The sequence below is a fragment of the Oncorhynchus gorbuscha genome, linkage group LG02, assembly GCF_021184085.1.
Source record: "Oncorhynchus gorbuscha isolate QuinsamMale2020 ecotype Even-year linkage group LG02, OgorEven_v1.0, whole genome shotgun sequence".
In the NCBI taxonomy this organism is placed as follows: Eukaryota; Metazoa; Chordata; class Actinopteri; order Salmoniformes; family Salmonidae; genus Oncorhynchus; species Oncorhynchus gorbuscha.
The window spans coordinates 46,237,509-46,258,752 of record NC_060174.1 but is presented as its reverse complement, the minus strand read 5'-3'; the positions used below and the strand labels follow the sequence as shown (position 1 = coordinate 46,258,752).

The 21,244-nt window shown below is 43.3% G+C and overlaps 1 pseudogene; it reads right to left on the bottom strand.

The window, feature by feature from the left end:
- Positions 1 to 5,896: 5,896 nt before the first annotated feature.
- On the bottom strand, positions 5,897 to 20,815 carry LOC123990276 (annotated as a pseudogene).
- Between the last annotated feature and the right edge of the window lie 429 nt (positions 20,816 to 21,244).

The window sequence follows — 21,244 nt, the reverse complement described above, 5'->3', positions numbered from 1 at the left end:
ATGAAGAAACAATACTCTGAGCCGCAGCTCCATACTACTTGTCAGACATATATATACATAGAGAATTGATACTGTATACTCGTTGTTGGGGTAGAATTGGCGTGGGGTCTGGGGGGGTCCGTGGGTGGCCTTTGACCTTTTCTTTGGATTACTCATGAGTTAAAATGACCCATTTGGGTGCAATCAATTAGCTTAATTAATCTGAGATCAAATTATATTTCAACAAAATAATGTTGCAGGAATGCTGATCTTGCCTGTTTCTAACTACAAAAACAATTTCAGAACAATCTGAGTTGGTGGATGTCATGGCTTGCATAAAGGACATGGAACGACACGACACATAGACCAACAACTTGACCTACCAGTTACCTATATTCTGTTTGTTGTGTGCTTACTTTATTCAGATTAAACCATGTACAAACTTGTATTGGTCAATCAAACCCATATTTATTCCCCTGTCATATTTATGTGACTATTTTACCGAGGTGTATTTGAAACTGAATGTGAAACCTTGCTGTCACTGGTTTAGTCATTCAAAATGAGGAACACTTGTCAAAACTAAGTGAATGTGACTTTAATGGCATTTAAATCAGATAGGGCCCAATTTCAACATAGAAAATTAGGCCTTTCTTATGCACATCTTTCCTATTTACTTCTCAATACATTTACATTTAAGTCATTTAGCAGACGCTCTTATCCAGAGCGACTTACAAATTGGTGCATTCACCTTATGACATCCAGTGGAGCAGTCACTTTACAATAGTGCATCTAAAACTTAAGAGGGGGGGGGTGAGAGGGATTACTTATCCTATCCTAGGTATTCCTTAAAGAGGTGGGGTTTCAGGTGTCTCCGGAAGGTGGTGATTGACTCCGCTGTCCTGGCGTCGTGAGGGAGTTTGTTCCACCATTGGGGGGCCAGGGCAGCGAACAGTTTTGACTGGGCTGAGCGGGAGCTGTACTTCCTCAGTGGTAGGGAGGCGAGCAGGCCAGGTATTCAGACTTCCTGAAGGTGTGTAATGGGCTTTGCAGGCGTGGTTCCCTTGCACGCTGAATAAATGTCATTTAACCACTGAAAATCCTCTCACTTGCTGGCCAACAGATTTTCTTGTGGAGTTTTCATTCAATAGGGTTTTCAGTATATTTATCTTAAGCCACACCTTTAAATACGGTGTACCTTTAATTATAATTTTGTCGACAGACTAGAATACATGGAGAGAACAGGTTCATTTAAAAAAATGTATTTCACCTTTATTTAACCAAGTAGGCCAGTTGAGAACAAGTTCTCATTTACAACTGCAACCTGGCCAAGATAGAGCAAAGCACTGCGACAAAAACAACACAGAGTTACACATAAACAAACGTACAGTCAATAGCACAATATAAAAATATATGTACAGTGTGTGCAAATGTAGAAGAGTGGAGAGGTAAGGCAATAAATAGGTCATGGAGGCGAAATAATTACAATTTAGCATTAACACTAGTGATAGTTGTGCAGATTATGAAGTGCAAGTAGAGATACTGGGGTGCAAAAGAGCAAGAGGATAAGTAACAATATGGGGATGAGGTAGTTGGGTGTGCTATTTACAGATTGGCTATGTACAAGTACAGAGATTGGTAAACTGCTCTGACAGCTGATGCTTAAAGTTAGAGAGGGAGATATAAGACTCCAGCTTCAGTGATTTTTGCAATTCGTTCCAGTCATTGGCAGCAGAGAACTGGAAGGAAAGGTGACCAAAGGAAGTGTTGGCTTTGGGGGTGACCAGTGAAATATACCTGCTGGACCGTGTGCTATGTGTGGGTGTTGCAATGGTGACCATTGTGCTGAGATAAGGCGAAGCTTTACCTAGCATAGACTTATAGATGACCTGGAGCCAGTGGGTTTGAGGATGAATATGTAGTGAGGGCCAGCTAACGAGAGCATACAGGTCGCAGTGGTGGGTAGTATATGGGGCTTTGGTGACAAAACAGATGGCACTGTGATAGTCTACATCTAGTTTCTTGAGTAGAGTGTTGGAGGCTATTTTGTAAATGACACCGCCGAAGTCAAGGTTCTAGGATGGTCAGTTTTACGAGGGTAAGTTTGGCAGCATGGGTGAAGGGGGCTTTGTTGCGAAATAGGAAGCCGATTCTAGATGTATCTTTGGATTGAAGATGCTTAATGTGAGTCTGTAAGAGAAATTACAGTCTAACCAGACCCCTAGGTATTTGTAGTTGTCTACATATTCTAAGTCAGAACCGGTACAAGAACCAGAACAGGTTCTTAAAATAGCGATCAATGAAAGAATGCCATCAATGCATCTTTGTCTCCGTTTCAGCACCATCTGATAGACTTAAAAATACTCAGATCTTGTAGATTATATAGCCACATTTTAGGGTTAGAAAAGTATATATGAATCATTAAAAAAAACAGGTTTGGAGAGCCTTTATGCACAAAATGTATTGATGAATCAAAAATACAGTGGTTTGATCATCCTGAAAGTTGCCATGTTCAAGTTCAATCCATGACATATTGGAAGGTGGAACAAAGTGTGCAATAGGGGATGAACAATAGTCCTATAAATCTTCCCTAATTCTCACTAATCATGGAACTGTATGACAACGATCCAGTCGTCGTGAACGTGTACCAGGCTCCAGGTTTAAGCTGCTACGTGTGGTCTTGGTTCAATAATGATTCAAATAGGCTACATGTCCCAAATTATTGCACAACATCAGCCTAATATGATCCACTAATGCTAGCGACCCTCAGGAACAACTACACAGACGTGATAGAGGAAAGAAATGTCAACGGAATGGAATGATGTGAAATGTAAGTTACAAATTGAAGAAAAATAACACTAAAGTGGCATTTATAAATGTACAGTATGTGAGTATTACTGATGTTGGCTCCAGATAGTGACTAATATTCAACATGATACAAATTGTAAAAAAGAAAAGGAGAAAATCCTGATCATAGGCTATAATTAAAAACCTTGTAAAGCACATACATCATCTGGGCAGGTTCAGCCCTATAGAAGCCTATAGCTTGGGTGTCCAAATTTCATCCATGCATATGAGGGCAAACAATTTTGTAATAGCACCGCTATTTATAGCCTATTTCACTGTGGTAAAGAGGCCACAATGGATGTCATGTTGATGTGATTGATATGCAACTAGACATGGACGTTTAGAAGACACTGGTTGTCTTCCATGTCGGGAATTGAGGAAGTATCGCCAAGTTAAGGTTGGTTGAAAATTCTCTGTGCTACGCCAAACCGTACTTAACCTGTAATGGCTAATGGAGCATCACATTAGCCCGTAGGAAAGAAATGTGGCCACATCAGAACATTTGAAAAAGAGCCAGAGTCTAACTCGGACATAAATGGTAGACCTAAACACTGCCTAATTTCCAGGTGAAAAGCAGCCTTTTATTGTAAAGAATGCACACGAACACTTGAATGAGAAAAGGCTGACATGAAAACTGGTCAATTAAACATTAACTATGGGTGAATAACTGCTTATTGTAAGGTCTACACAATGTCTCCCCCTTGTGGGAGTAAGAATACTTTGGTAACTTTATGACCAGAATAGTTTTTTGTTGTTGTTGGAGAGGTTAATAACGGGATGGAAATCCTTTTGAGTTACATATCCTTAGGAAATCTTATATTAGCATAACAAGGTTGTTGGTTGAAGTTGATGTCTTTTATCTCTTTGTTCAATTAATGTCAAGCATAAGGCTATTTTCCTGTATTGCAAATGCTTTAATGCAGACTTTTACTTTCCACAAGAAACTCATGCTTGTTCTTCCAATCTAGCTTTTTGGAAAAATCTATGAGATAACGATATTTGGTTATCATATGGCAACAACCACTCTGCAGGTGTAGCAGTTTTAAGAGGTGCATTTAAAGGGAAGGTCATCAGCAGTAAGACTCACCACTCTGGACATTGGCTAATTTGAACAGCAAAATGTTTTTATTAGGGAATATTTATGCATCCAACAACAAACTAAACAACAGGATATTATTTCAAGAATTTGAAGAAGAAATTAGAGTTAAAGGTGTATTTCAGGATATCAACATTTTTAGGTGGAGATTTTAATTCTGTATCTAATGTGATGATTATATTTGATATTTGGAGATCTAAATATCCTGATAAAAACGACTTCACTTGGTGTAACAAGGACATGTACAGACAGTCAAGAATTGACTTCTGGTTGATTTCTAATTCATTATATGACAGTGTAGTCGAGGTATCCATTGAACCATCAATTCTTACTGATCATAAAGTTATATGGTAAACGCAAACGCAAATTGAGTTATTGTAAATGCAATAGTAGACTGTTGGAAGATGTTCGTTTCAAGATGGACGCCGAAGATATTATACAAAAAAAAATGGAGGAAAGACCGAACCATTTAAGTCTTATGGGAAATATTCCAAATATTGAGAAGTATGAAATAAGACAAACAGCCATGAAGAGAGGTAAAGAAACCTAAAAGATTGAGGGAAGATAAACTTGTTAAGGAAATCCTTTCTCTAATCTCTGTGGAGGACCTTGATGAAGAAGAAAGGGTCAGTTATTCTCTTTACAACTAGAAATGGACTGTGTGTATGAAGAGAGAGCAAAGGGGGCATTTGTAAGATCAAGAAGGAGATGGTTGGTGGAAGGTAAAAATAAAAAAACATCTGAATATTCCTATATTCATAAGCTTAATATAGATGGCAAAAAAATGACAACCCCAAAGATATTTCAAAATATGTTTTAGGATTCTACGGTAATCTTTACACCAGTAATGCCTATCCTACTAGTGACATATCTGCCTTTCTAGACTGTCAAAGAATATGCTAAATTCATAGATGAAGACTTCCAAAAGTCTTGCGATGATTCTATTTCTACCAATGAAATAAAAAAAATGTATCAGCAAGTTAAAAAAGAACACATTTTCAGAGAATGATGGCCTTATTAGTGAATTCTATAAATATTTTCAGGAGGATATTGTTGAATTTACATTTAATGTCTTTAAGAAGGCAATTGATGTTCGGGTCCTACCTGTTTCTTTGCCTCATTTATGTTGTCCCCAAACCAATTCAAATCCTATTTTATTTGTCACATACACATGGTTAGCAGATGCGAGTGTAGCGAAATGCTTGTGCTTCTAGTTCCGACAATGCAGTAATAACCAACGAGTAACCTTGGTAACGAGTAACCTAACAATTTCACAACAGCTACCTTATACACACACGTGTAAAGGGATGAAGAATATGTACATAAAGATATATGAATGAGTGATGGTACAGAACGGCATAGGCAAGATGCAGTAGATGGTATCGAGTACAGTATATACATATGAGATGCGTAATGTAGGGTATGTAAACATTATATTAAGTGGCATTGTTTAAAGTGGCTAGTGATACATTTTTTACATGTATGGCAGCAGCCACTCAATGTTAGTGGTGGCTGTTTAACAGTCTGGTGGCCTTGAGATAGAAGCTGTTTTTCAGTCTCTCGGTCCCTGCTTTGATGCACCTGTACTGACCTCGCCTTCTGGATGATAGCGGGGTGAACAACAGGCAGTGGCTCGGGTGGTTGTTGTCCTTGATGATCTTCATGGCCTTTCTGTGACATCGGGTGGTGAAGGTGTCCTGGAGGGCAGGTATGTTTATCCTTTGTCACCATTTAGTTAGCTGGTAAATACATAATTAAACCAATTGGTTTAGTATTGAATCTTAATTAAGACTCTGGTTTTTGCAAATGCAGGAAGTTACGACTGTTCCCGAATTATGTTATGATTAATAAATGGACTGTTTATAGATGTGCCCCAAATTCCTAATGAGTTCATTGTTACATGATTAATTCAGTCAGGTAACAATGACACATAGTTAGTTGATTAGATAAATAACAGTCATCCGATGAATGTTAAAGTCAAGTCACGCCAGATATCACATGGCCCAGGTCACCTGCAGAGACATCACACAGAAACCACAGATGGTAAGTCCATGATGCAGTTCAGCGTGCACCAAAGCTAGGAGAGAAATCATGAGTGGATAGCTAATGAAAAGATAACAATTACCGATTTTATAAACCACTTCTGTTGATGGACCTCTGTCCTCTTCCTCCTCGCTCTCACCCTCTTCACCCACGCGAGAGAGTTGACAGAGGAAGAAATGACCTAAAAAACAAGAGTAGGGTGAGAGAGTGGTAACTGATGAGAAGTTGCGTAACTTCTTGCGTAGAATAGACAGAGGCCAGTCTAATCAAAATGAGATAATAGTATTTATTCTCAGAGCGAGCTGCCATGTAACCACGAACAACAGTTTATATACAAAATATGACATCACAGGTTATAAAACGTCCTTCCTCCCAGCAGTTCAAAAGTTTATTCCCACCCCTTCTCTCTCTCACTCCAGACACACAGTTAAATCGAGATTAAACTTCTGAAGTCTTCATCCATCACCATTCAGCAGACAGTTCCAGCTAAAGAAAAACCTAAGAAAACACACACTTCCTTATCTAAACATCCCAGAGCTAAGTTGAGTCGGTTCAACCATAGGTTAACGACCCTTTTTGCTTACTTAAAAACCCACAAATCCAGTCCTATCCAACCTGGCTGGAATGGTATTTAGTTAATTGAATTACCCCCTGTGTCATGCTCCACAATCCCTCCACAATCCCTCACTTATGAATTAATATAGTTAATCAGATATAATAAAACAGAGTAAAGTTTAATTAGTTAAAGTTTAATTAGTTATAGTTCTATTTAGTTCTATAGTTCTATTTAAAATGTATATATTGTTTAGTCATTATTCATAAAATTAGAGCATGACAGACGTAGGTTTACCATGTTGAGAAATAAGGTGATGAAAGAAATCAGACAGGCCAAGGCAAACTTTTTTATTAACATAATTAACATAATTGGTGAAGCAAAGGGAAATTCTAAATTGATATGGGAGAATCTAAAAAAGTTAACAGGGAAAGACCATAGTAACACTGCAAAAAGACTAGCAATCATGGTGAATAACAATCTAACACAGGATGCAGTTGAAATAGCAACAGCCTTCAATTCCTACTTTATTGACTCTGAGTCAAAGGTGAACAAGGTGATTAGCTCACTAAAGAACTCTAAAGCCAAAGATGTGTTTGGGCTGGACTCTACCTTTCTTAAAAACTACAAAGAGTCATTCATTGGCCCCATTACTAAGGTCACCAACACATCTATTGGTCTCAGTGTGTTTCCAAGGGTATGGAAGTCGGCCATAATAACGGCCATCTTTAAATCAGGCGACCCTGCTGACGTGAGTAACTACAGGCCCATTAGTATACTACCTGTGGTGTCAAAGGTTGTTGAAAAGTGTGTAGCAGAACAACTGATTGCCCACCTCAACAACAGCCCCTTCACATTACACTCCATGCAGTTTGGCTTCAGAGCGAAACACTCCACAGAAACGGCCAACTGCTTTCTTCTGGAAAATGTGAAGTCCAAGATGGACAAAGGGGGTGCTGTTGGGGCTGTGTTTCTGGACCTAAGGAAGGCTTTTGATACTGTTAACCATGAGATTCTCATCACAAAATTGTCCAAGTTCAACTTTTCCCCTGATGCCTTGAGATGGATGAAATCATACCTTGAAGGCAGAACTCAGTGTGTCAGAGTGAGCAATGAGCTGTCGCCCACTCATAGCTATGATGTGGGCGTGCCCCAAGGGTCAATACTGGGGCCCCTCCTGTTCAGCCTGTACATTAATGATCTGCCTTCTGTCTGTACTGGGTCTGAAGTTCAAATGTATGCAGATGATACAGTGATATATGTGCATGCAAAGAGCAAACAACAAGCTGCACAAGAACTCACTACTGTAATGGTCCAGGTTACAAAGTGGCTCAGTGACTCGTGTTTGCATCTCAATGTGAAAAAAACTGTTTGCATGTTCTTCACAAAGAGGGCATCAGATGCTACTGAGCCAGATGTCTATGTGTCAGGGGAGAAGCTCCAGGTGGTATCCGATTTTAAGTACCTTGGCATCATACTTGATTCCAACCTCTCTTTTAAAAAGCATGTGAAAAAGGTAATTCAAATAACCAAATTCAACCTAGCTAATTTCCGATTTATACAAAATTGATTGACTACAGAGGTAGCAAAACTGTACTTCAATTCTATGATACTCCCCCACTTAACATACTGCTTGACTAGTTGGGCCCAAGCTTGCTGTACAACATTAAAACCTATTCAGTCTGTCTACAAACAGGCTCTCAAAGTGCTTGATAGGAAGCCCAATAGCCATCATCATTGTCACATCCTTAGAAAGCATGAGCTCTTGAGTTGGGAAAATCTTGTGCAATACACCGACGCATGTCTTGTATTCAATATCCTTAATGGCCTGGCTCCCCCTCCACTCAATATTTTTGTTAAACAGAAAACCCAGACATATGGCAGCAGATCCACAAGGTCTGCCATGAGAGGTGACTGTATAATTCCCCTAAGGAAAAGCACCTTTAGTAAATCTGCATTCTCTGTGAGAGCTTCCCATGTCTGGAATACACTGCCATCAGACACACATAACTGCACCACATATCACACTTTCACAAAATGCTTGAAGACCTGGCTAAAGGTCAATCAGATTTGTGAACATGGTCCCTAGCTGTGTGTTTCCGCTTTCCATGTTGTCTGTTGTCTGTAGCTTGTGAGGTGTGGAAACACTTTGTTGCTTTTATGAATTTTGTTTTGCTGCTTTTTTTTCTATGTTGCTCTGTCTGTATGCTATGTCTTGCTTGTTCTATGGTGCTATTGTCTATATTGTAATTGTTTTTAATAACCTGCCCAGGGACTGCGGTTGAAAATTAGCCGGCTGGCTAAAACCGGCACTTTTACTGAAACGTTGATTAATGTGCACTGTCCCTGTAAAAATAAAATAAACTAAACTAAACTAAGCCTTCAACCAAAATACTCACCATTGGGGTAGGCATTGAAACCCATCTTTAAATATCCCCCACATATGGTCTTTAAAAGACCCCCAAACGTGAGCGACATTGTGGTCAAATCTGATTATCCACCAGAGAAAAGGGAAACTTTTGTAGACAAGGTTCCAGAGGGTAATTACAAATGTGGCCGATGTGCTCAATGCAGTTTCACATACAAATGTCACTCATTTACCCACCCCCACATAGGACCAAGATTTAAGATCAAAGGCCTGATTACCTGTGGTCTGTCTTACATTTGGGAAACCTGTAGAAGCCTTAAGGCCCAGATCAGTGAGCACTGCAGCAATATACAGATTGGTGAGACAAAAGATCTGGTTGCTGTTCATTTTGTACAAGCTGGACATCCTATTAGTTCTCTGAGATATATTGGAATAGAAATGGTCAAGATGTCACGCAGGGGAGGGGACATTGAGAGGAAACTTCCTCAAAGGGGATCATTCTGGGTCCACAGGCTGAACACTGTCTCCTCTTGGCCTTAACGAGGAGTTTGACTTGAAACCGTTTTTATAGATTCAATATGTCCAAGTTATTGTTGTTTTAATCCTAATTGAATATTGTGTGTATTTATTGCTGTAAATATTGATCCCATTCCTTGTGTATGATCATATATATTTTGATACAGTTGAAGTCAGACGTTTACATACACTTAGGTTAGTCATTAAACCTCATTTCAACCACTCCACAAAGATCTTGTTAACAAACTATAGATTTGGCAAGTCGATTAGGACACCTACTTTGTGCATGACTCAAGTAATTTTTCCAACAATTGATTACAGACAGATTATTTCACTTATAACTCACTGTATCACAATTCCAGTGGGTCAGAAGTTCACATACACTAAGTTGACTGTGCCTTTAAACAGCTTGGAAAATTCCAGAAAATGATGTCATGGCTTTAGAAGTTTCTGAAAGGCTAATTGACATCATTTGAGTCAATTGGAGGTGTACCTGTGGATGTATTTCAAGTCTACCTTCAAACTCAGTGCCTCTGCATGACATCATGGGAAAATAAAAAGAAATCAGTCAAGACCTCAGAAAAGAATTGTAGACCTCCACAAGTCTGGTTCATCCTTGGGAGCAATTTCCAAACTCCTGAAGGTACCATGTTTATCTGTACACACACAGTAGTACGCAAGTATAAACACCAAGGGACCATGCAGCCGTCATACCGCTCAGGAAGGAGATGCATACTTTGGTGCGAAAAGTGCAAATCAATCCCAGAACAACAGCAAGGAACTTGTGAAGATGCTGGAGGAAACAGGTACAAAAGTATCTATATCCACAGTAACACAAGCCCTATATCGACATAACCAGAAAGGCCTCTCAGCAAGGAAGAAGCCACTGCTTCAAAACCGCCATTAAAAAAGCCAGACTACGGTTTGCAACTGCACATAGGGAAAAAGATTGTACTTTTTGGAGAAATGTCCTGGTCTGATGAAACAAAAATAGAACTGTTTGGCCATAATGGCCATCGTTATGTTTGAAGGAAAAAGGGGGATGCTTGCAAGCTGAAGAACACCATCCCAACCGTGAAGCACGGGGGGTGGCAGCATCATGTTGTGGGGGTGCTTTGCTGCAGGAGGGACTGGTGCACTTCACAAAATAGATGGCATCATGAGGGAGGAGAATTATGTGGATATATTGAAGCAACATCTCAAAACATCAGTCAGGAAGTTAAAGCTTGGTCGCAAATGGGTCTTCCAAATGGACAATGACCCCAAGCGTACTTTCAAAGTTGTGGCAAATTGGCTTAAGGACAACAAAGTCAAGGTATTGGAGTGGCCATCACAAAGCCCTGACCTCTGTCATGCAGGTGAAAGAGGACCCAAAAGCGACTTAACAGAAACAGAGTTTATTCAAGTCCAAACAGAAAACGACAAATCCTGAATCCTTAACAGGAAATGTCCAAACAGGGAATAACAGAAATCCTCTAGTCTGTAGAGGGGAATAACAGGAGAAGCGGCCACAGACTGCAGGTCGCTTCGGGTAGGGCGCAGGCCGTAGCTGACAGAGACACCTGTTCACACGCAGCATCTGATGAAGGCAAAAACACGACAGGACAGGGCGATACACAATCACAGCACGGTGAATTCTAAACAAGGAACCGACGGGACAGGAACGGAACACAAAGGAAGAAATAGGGACTCTAATCAGGGAAAGGATCGGGAACAGGTGTGGGAAGACTAAATGATGATTAGGGGAATAGGAACAGCTGGGAGCAGGAACGGAACGATAGAGAGAAGAGAGAGCGAGAGAGTGAGTAGAAAGAGGAAAGAACCTAATAAGACCAGCAGAGGGAAACGAATAGAATGGGGAGCACAGGGACAAGACATGATAATAAATGACAAACATGACAGTACCCCCACTCACCGAGCGCCTCCTGGCGCACTCGAGGAGGAATCCTGGCGGCAACGGAGGAAATCATCGATGAGTGAACGGTCCAGCACGTCCCGAGACGGAACCCAACTCCTCTCCTCAGGACCGTAACCCTCCCAATCCACTAAGTATTGGTGACCCCGTCCCCGAGAACGCATGTCCATGATCTTATGTACCTTGTAAATAGGTGCGCTCTCGACAAGGACGGGAGGGGGAGGGAAGACGAACGGGGGTGCGAAGAAAGGGCTTAACACAGGAGACATGGAAGACAGGATGGACGCGACGAAGATGTCGCGGAAGAAGCAGTCGCACAGCGACAGGATTGACGACCTGGGAGACACGGAACGGACCAATGAACCGCGGAGTCAACTTACGAGAAGCTGTCGTAAGAGGAAGGTTGCGAGTGGAAAGCCACACTCTCTGGCCGCAACAATACCTTGGACTCTTAATCCTGCGTTTATTGGCGGCTCTCACAGTCTTCCCCGCAGACAAAGGCAGACCGGTAATGAAGTCTAAAGCGATGTGAGACCATGGTCGAGAAGGAATGGGGAGCGGTCTGAGACGACCGGCAGGAGGAGAGTTACCCGACTTAGTCTGCGCGCAGTCCGAACAAGCAGCCACGAAACGGCGCGTGTCACGCTCCTGAGTCGGCCACCAAAAGCGCTGGCGAATAGACGCAAGAGTGCCTCGAACACCGGGATGACCAGCTAACTTGGCAGGAGTGAGCCCACTGAAGAACAGCCAGACAGTGGAAACAGGAACGAAAAGGAGGTTACTAGGACAAGCGCGCGCGACGCAGTGTGCGTGAGTGCTTGCTTAACCTGTCTTTCAATTCCCCAGACTGTTAACCCGACAACACGCCCATAAGGAAGAATCCCCTCGGGATCAGTAGAAGCCACAGAAGAACTAAACAGACGGGATAAGGCATCAGGCTTGGTGTTCTTGCTACCCGGACGGTAAGAAATCACAAACTCGAAACGAGCGAAAAACAACGCCCAACGAGCTTGACGGGCATTAAGTCGTTTGGCAGAACGGATGTACTCAAGGTTCTTATGGTCTGTCCAAACGACAAAAGGAACGGTCGCCCCCTCCAACCACTGTCGCCATTCGCCTAGGGCTAAGCGGATGGCGAGCAGTTCACGGTTACCCACATCATAGTTGCGCTCAGATGGCGACAGGCGATGAGAAAAATAAGCGCAAGGATGAACCTTATCGTCAGACTGGAAGCGCTGGGATAGAATGGCTCCCACGCCTACCTCTGAAGCGTCAACCTCGACAATGAATTGTCTAGTGACGTCAGGAGTAACGAGATAGGAGCGGACGTAAACGTTCTTTTAGAAGATCAAAAGCTCCCTGGGCGGAACCGGACCACTTAAAACACGTCTTGACAGAAGTAAGAGCTGTGAGAGGGGCAGCAACTTGACCGAAATTACGAATGAAACGCCGATAGAAATTAGCGAAACCTAAAAAGCGCTGCAACTCGACACGTGACCTTGGAACGGGCCAATCACTGACAGCTTGGACCTTAGCGGAATCCATCTGAATGCCTTCAGCGGAAATAACGGAACCGAGAAAAGTAACGGAGGAGACATGAAAAGAGCACTTCTCAGCCTTAACGTAGAGACAATTCTCTAAAAGGCGCTGTAGAACACGTCGAACGTGCTGAACATGAATCTCGAGTGACGGAGAAAAAATCAGGATATCGTCAAGATAGACAAAAACAAAGATGTTCAGCATGTCTCTCAGAACATCATTAACTAATGCCTGAAAAACAGCTGGCGCATTGGCGAGACCGAACGGCAGAACCCGGTACTCAAAATGCCCTAACGGAGTGTTAAACGCCGTTTTCCACTCGTCCCCCTCTCTGATGCGCACGAGATGGTAAGCGTTACGAAGGTCCAACTTAGTAAAGCACCTGGCTCCCTGCAGAATCTCGAAGGCTGATGACATAAGGGGAAGCGGATAACGATTCTTAACCGTTATGTCATTCAGCCCTCGATAATCCACGCAGGGGGCGCAGAGTACCGTCCTTCTTCTTAACAAAAAAAAACCCCGCCCCGGCCGGAGAAGAAGAAGGCACTATGGTACCGGCGTCAAGAGACACAGACAAATAATCCTCGAGAGCCTTACGTTCGGGAGCCGACAGAGAGTATAGTCTACCTCGAGGAGGAGTGGTCCCCGGAAGGAGATCAATACTACAATCATACGACCGGTGAGGAGGAAGGGAGTTGGCTCGGGACCGACTGAAGACCGTGCGCAGATCATGATATTCCTCCGGCACTCCTGTCAAATCGCCAGGTTCCTCCTGAGAAGTAGGGACAGAAGAAACGGGAGGGATGGCAGACATTAAACACTTCACATGACAAGAAACGTTCCAGGATAGGATAGAATTACTAGACCAATTAATAGAAGGATTATGACATACTAGCCAGGGATGACCCAAAACAACAGGTGTAAACGGTGAACGGAAAATCAAAAAGAAATAGTCTCACTGTGGTTACCAGATACTGTGAGAGTTAAAGGTAGTGTCTCAAATTTGATACTGGGAAGATGACTACCATCTAAGGCAAACATGGGCGTAGGCTTGTCTAACGGTCTGAAAGGAATGTTATGTTTCCGAACCCATGCTTCGTCCATGAAACAACCCTCAGCCCCAGAGTCAATCAAGGCACTGCATGTAGCACCCGAACCGGTCCAGCGTAGATGGACCGACATAGTAGTACAAGATCTAGATGAAGAGACCTGAGTAGTAGCGCTCACCAGTAGCCCTCCGCTTACTGATGGGCTCTGGCCTCTTACTGGACATGAATTAACAAAATGTCCAGCAACTCCTGCAATAGAGGCACAGGCGGTTGGTGATCCTCCGTTCCCTCTCCTTAGTCGAGATGCGAATCCCTCCCAGCTGCATGGGCTCAGTCTCAAAGCCAGAGGAGGGAGATGGTTGCGATGCGGAGCAGGGAAACACCGTTGATGCGAGCTCTCTTCCACGAGCCCGGTGACGAAGATCTACCCGTCGTTCTATGCGGATGGCGAGAGCAATCAAAGAGTCCACATCTGAAGGAACCTCCCGGGAGAGAATCTCATCCTTAACCACTGCGTGGAGTCCCTCCAGAAAACGAGCGAGCAGCGCCGGCTCGTTCCACTCACTAGAGGCAGCAAGAGTGCGAAACTCAATAGAATAATCCGTTATGGACCGTTCACCTTGGCATAAGGAAGCCAGGGCCCTAGAAGCCTCCCTACCAAAAACTGAACGGTCAAAAACCCGAATCATCTCCTCTTTAAAGTTCTGGAACTTGTTAGAGCAATCAGCCCTTGCCTCCCAGATAGCTGTGCCCCATTCTCGAGCCCGGCCAGTAAGGAGTGAAATGACGTAAGCAACCCGAGCTCTCTCTCTAGAGTATGTGTTGGGTTGGAGAGAGAACACAATCTCACACTGCGTGAGAAAGGAGCGGCACTCAGTGGGCTGCCCGGAGTAGCAAGGTGGGTTATTAACCCTAGGTTCTGGAGGCTCGGCAGGCCAGGCAGTAACAGGTGGCACGAGACGTAGACTCTGGAACTGTCCAGAGGTCGGAAACCTGAGCGGCCAGGTTCTCCACGGCATGGCGAGCAGCAGACAATTCCTGCTCGTGTCTGCCGAGCATGGCTCCTTGGATATTGACGGCAGTGTAACGAGCGTCTGAAGTCGCTGGGTCCATTCCTTGGTCGGTTCCTTCTGTCATGCAGGTGAAAGAGGACCCAAAAGCGACTTAACAGAAACAGAGTTTATTCAAGTCCAAACAGAAAACGACAAATCCTGAATCCTTAACAGGAAATGTCCAAACAGGGAATAACAGAAATCCTCTAGTCTGTAGAGGGGAATAACAGGAGAAGCGGCCACAGACTGCAGGTCGCTTCGGGTAGGCGCAGGCCGTAGCTGACAGAGACACCTGTTCACACGCAGCATCTGATGAAGGCAAAAACACGACAGGACAGGGCGATACACAATCACAGCACGGTGAATTCTAAACAAGGAACCGACGGGACAGGAACGGAACACAAAGGAAGAAATAGGGACTCTAATCAGGGGAAAGGATCGGGAACAGGTGTGGGAAGACTAAATGATGATTAGGGGGAATAGGAACAGCTGGGAGCAGGAACGGAACGATAGAGAGAAGAGAGAGCGAGAGAGTGAGAGAGGGAGGGGGAGAGAGAGGGATAGAAAGAGGGAAAGAACCTAATAAGACCAGCAGAGGGGAAACGAATAGAATGGGGAGCACAGGGACAAGACATGATAATAAATGACAAACATGACAACCTCAATCCTATTGTAAATGTATGGGCAGAACTGAAAAAGCATGTGCAAGCAAGGCCTATAAACCTGACTCAGTTACACCAGCTCTGTCAGGAGGAATGGGCTTAAATTCACCCAACTTATTGTGGGAAGCTTGTGGAGGGCTACCCGAAACGTTTGACCCAAGTTAAACAATTTAAAGGCAATCCTACCAAATACTAATTGAGTTTATGTAAACTTCTGACCCATTGGGAATGTGATGAAATGAAAGCTGAAATAAATCCTTCTCGCTACTATTATTATGACATTTCACATTCCTAAAATAAAGTGGTGATCCTAACTGACCTAAGACAGGGAATTGTTACTCGGATTAAATGTCAGGAATTGTGGAAAAACTGACTTTTAATGTAGTTGGCTAAGGTGTATGAAAACGTCCGACTTCAACTGTACATTGAATGTTAATATTTTGAACCTAGGTTACATATCTTTACCTCCTGTTTCAGGAAGTGATGTCACTGAGTACTGCCCCTATGGATTGGACCTTCCACCCCCACCTGGGATATGGATGCCTGATGAAGACTTAAGGGCAAACTTCCACAGCACCATGATCTGCTCCCCAAAGAAGCGGATGAACTGGAACATGCAGCCGGCCGGGTGGGTGATCTGGAGGGGGAGGAGAGGGATGGACAGAATGCTAACTTCTGCCCAAAATATCTCCTTAACATCGGAAGTCTGATTTACATGCACATAACTCAAGTTATGACATATCTCAAAATGCACAAACGCACCTAAACCAATCATTGAATTGCCAATGAACCACAATCAACAACAACAACGGGGCGGCAGGGAGCCTAGAGGTTAGAGCGTTGGACTAGTAACTGAAGGTTGCTAGATTGAATCCCAGAGCGGACAAGGTAAAAATATGTAAATAAGAATTTGTTCTTAACTGACTTGCCTTGTTAAATAAAAAACAGTAAGATCAATGATCTAAGTTCAAGTGGCCATCAGTCCTGACCTTCATCTCTGGGTGCATGCAGCGGTTAATGGCTGGGACCCAGTAGCTGGTTGGACAGGCAGTGACCAGTCCGTTCCCTGCTGGGTGCAGCACAGCTTTTTTTATCCTCATAGAAGGCCTCCAGAGGAGAGTATGAGCCAGGGCACTGCAGCTGGTGTCTGCATGGAGAGACACACTGATTAGGCTAGATAATATCCTGTAATTAACACTAAACACTTTCTAAATGTTGACTGCCGTCGGCATCTCAAACATAACACTGGTGAGAAAGAGATTATTATCGAAGACTCAACACAGCATGGTTTGATTGGATTAAAACTGGGATCCTCCCTGGGAACTGGATCAACATAGGCTAAGTCTATTTGTACTGTATAAAGTCAAGCCAAACCCCTTAAGCAGATACGGTATCTCTACCATGAGCTGGATATGTGTCAGTTCTTTATGCATAGCCAATGAGATGAGATAAGCATCTGAAGATTCAAGAGGACGAAAATACGGACGATGGACAAGAGCAATGGAATGAGGGGAGGAATGTGAAACAGGATGGATAAGAGAGAGAGAGAGAGAGAGAGAGAGAGAGAGAGAGAGAGAGAGAGAGAGAGAGAGAGAGAGAGAGAGAGAGAGAGAGAGAGAGAGAGAGAGAGAGAGAGAAAAGAGGAAACAGGGTGATAGAGGATGGACAGACAGACAACAGTACTTACCTAACCTGGTTCTCCAGGAAGTGCATGTAGTGATATAAGAGAGTGTAACAGGGAGACAGAATACCCACAGACTTCATCTGTGCCCCTCTCTCCAACTCACTCTCAACAGGCATGTTAGCAAAACAGGCCATCCCAAAGTAGCAGCCTTTACGGAAATATCTGCAAAAAGAAAATAGACATGGATGTTGTGAATGTATACAACACACACGGCTGCTGAGGGGAGAACGGAGCATTTTAATGGCTGAAATGGAGTAAATGGAATGGTACAATTCCATATTTGCCGTTCCAGCCATTACTATGAGCCTGTCCTCCCCAATTAAGATGCCACCTGCCGCCTGTGATACAACATCATCAAGATGAATGATAGGGCTCTGATTGTCCTCTGTCAGTAACACTGTTCATTCAGGTGGCGGAATAGTTTTACATGAAGTCGTTGCCGATTCTGTGTGAGCCGCTGACCAACGACTTGAATTCCACTCCGTCAATATTCACATCTTGGGGTAAGCACCATTCCACCATGTTACCTGCCATTGACACACACAAACACATAAACTTGAGTTTCCAAACTGTACACTTCACTGTGAGAGAATGAGATTCATCCATTATGTCTCCATCTCTGACCTTCCACATTTGATCTTACATTCAATTTCAGCTAACCAGAAAAGGGAAGTTGAGGAGAGTAAACAGTAATACTGGTTTCCCAAGACTCCAAGAAAGCTTTCCCGTCTCAGAGATCTTTGTCAAGTGATTTCTGCTATGTTTGTGGTCCTGTCTGGCTCAGTTGGCAGAGCATGGTGCTTGTGTGCCAGGATAGTGGGTTTGATTCCTGGGACCACCCATATGTAAAATGTATGTACGCATGACTGTAAATCACTTTGGATAACAGTGTCTGCTAAATGGTATATATATTGCTATTCAGTGGTGTAAAGTACTTCAGTAAAAATACTTGAATGTACTACTTAAGTAGTTTTTGGGGGTATCTGTACTTTACTATTGATATTTTGTACAAATATTACTTTTACTCCACTACATTCCTAAAGAAAATTATGTACTTTCTACTCCATACATTTGCCCTGACCACCAAAAGTACTTTTGAAGCAGGACAGGAAACCTGTCCAATTCACATACTTATAAAAATCCCGGTTCATCCCTACTGCATCTGATGTGGCAGACTCACTAAAACAAATGCTTAGTTTGTAAATTATGTCTGAGTGTTGGAGTGTGCCCCTGGCTATCCGGGGGGAAAAAGAAAACTGCGCAGTCTGGTTTGGCTAATATAATGAATTTGAAATTCTTTATACTTATATTTTAGGAATTACATTTACTTTTGATACTTAAATATATTTAAACCCAAATACTTTTAGACTTTTTCTCAAGTAGTATTTTACTGGCTGGTATCTTTACTTTTACCCAAGTATGTGGTCCTTCTGTAGCTCAGTTGGTAGAGCATGGCGTTTGTAACGCCAGGATAGTGGGTTTGATCCCCGGGACCACCCATACGTAGAATGTATGCACACATGACTCTAAGTCGCTTTGGATAAAAGCGTCTGCTAAATGGCATATATTATTATTATTATTATATTAAAATGGGGAACTTTTTCCACCACTGTTGCTATAACCACTGAGACATCCAGAATATTTAACTGTACAAGTGGGTTTGAATGATGGAGCAGTGCAAGGGGTCGGCAGAGTTCGTTTTATTTAAGTGGGAAACCCCTGCGCTCAGACTACTGTATTACTCAATTATCACATTTTAATTACATACTCTCATGATCTAAATTTACAGAGCTTGTTGAAACTTATGATGGCAGAAAAAATTAATAATTCGGCAAACTGGTAAACAAATGCTTGCCACAACACCTGATTTGGGTATCGACATACTGGGTCATATTTGAATAGTGTAGATATGCAGAGCTGGGAAGTAAAAAACAGTAGACATTTCTTGCAATGTCATGTGCGCACTTCCATGGCCTGAGTCAGTACCCCACTGTGCCCAGTAAGGTAAATAGCCCGCGTATTGCTCTTTCTCACCTGATCTTGTGTCAAAGGTTACCACAAACACAGACACTATTTGGTCATTTTCCTCCCATCCCACTCGTTCTTTCAGAGATATTCCAGTGTCGCCATTGATGGGACTGGGGACATCCCATGGACCAGTGTGGTCAGGGCTATGGCTCCCGTTCAAACTGGGAACAGCGGTTACAGTTGCTAGACCCCCAGATCTGGTGCTCCAGCCTATGTCAGGCGCGGTGATGCCCTGAGAACAACCCGTCTGGCGGACTCGATTCCCATCCCTGTTCTTTTGCTGGTGATATATATATAATTGACCTGTTCACCAGATGTGCTCCCTGTTCCAGACCTGCTGTTTTCAACTCTCTAGAGACAGCAGGAGCGGTAGAGATACTCTTAATGATCGGCTATGAAAAGCCAATTGACATTTACTCCTGAGGTGCTGACCTATTGCACCCTCTCCAACCACTGTGGTTATTATTATTTGACCCTGCTGGTCATCGATGAACATTTGATCATCTTGGCCATGTTCTGTTATAGTCTCCACCCGGCACAGCCAGAAGAGGACTGGCCACCCCTCATAGCCTGGTTCCTCTCTGGGTTTCTTCCTAAGTTCTGGCCTTTCTAGGTAGTTTTTCCTAGCCACCGTGCTTCTACACCTGCTTTGCTTGCTGTTTGGGGTTTTAGGCTGGGTTTCTGTACAGCACTTTGATATATCAGCTGATGTAAGAAGGGCTATATAAATACATTTGATTTGACTTGATATGATTGAGGGTAGGAGAGAATGGGGTGAGGACATAAGACGGTGTGTGGAGAGATATATAGATAATCGTTTTTATTCAATTTTAAGGATATATACAGTTGGTTCAAAGGTACCATCAGTCAGTGGTAGGGTGGGGGGCAGGGGTGTATATGTAACGGATGTGAAACGGCTAGCTTAGTTAACGGTGTGCACTAAATAGCGTTTCAATCGGTGACGTCACTTGCTCTGAGACCTTGAAGTAGTAGTTCCCCTTGCTCTGCAAGGGTCGCGGCTTTTGTGGAGCGATGGGTAACGATGCTTCGAGGGTGACTGTTGTCGATGTGTGCAGAGGGTCCCTGGTTCGCGCCCGGGTATGGGCGAGGGGACGGACATAAAGTTATTCTGTTACATATATCCCAGATTTCAATGTAAGCTCTTAACTGATTATGTGTCAGTGTATGCAGCTGAGTGGATGGCCATGATTCTAGGTTTGAGATGGGTGGAGGAGGTGAAACCACTTGGAGTGGTGACCTGCTCTGATTCGGCTGCAGTGTTGAGTAGTGTGAAGACAGACAGGTCGGATAGGGTAGACTTACTTGTGGAGATGACGGTGCTTTTAATGGAATGGGAGAGAATGTTGTCCAAGTCAGCTCTACCTAGTTTCAGCACCTAGAAATGATGCTGTCTGACGGCCCTGCGCTTCACCATTTCCACTGACCCAGTGCAGCCGGTCTCTGTCAACGTGAAAACGCATCCTCATGTTTTCCCCACCGCCTGTTGGTGTCGTGTGCTACAGGGGTGAGATTGTGCAGCTGAAACACACGCACACACACACCAATACAAATCCCCACATATTTGTTTTTCAGATCTCATTACAGTTTGTGTTTACTGTCTAAGTCACTGTCTGCTCTTTGTCGATGTAGTTTCCCATGATTCTCGTGTACTCCTCACATAGTGTACTGTTGTCCAACACCTCTATACCTGGGATAGGTGTGTCTGTGCCTGAGTTCCGCCCCTTCTTCTACGTCAATGTGGCAGACATCGCTGCCCTGGCGACAGAGATGTGTGGCCTGTTAGTGTGACCTTAAGCTCTGATTGATAAACGTAAATATGTACGAACCATGGTGTGTGTATGGTAAGGTCAATGCAACGTTGTGTCTCATTGTGTCTTAAGGCACCACCGAGATGA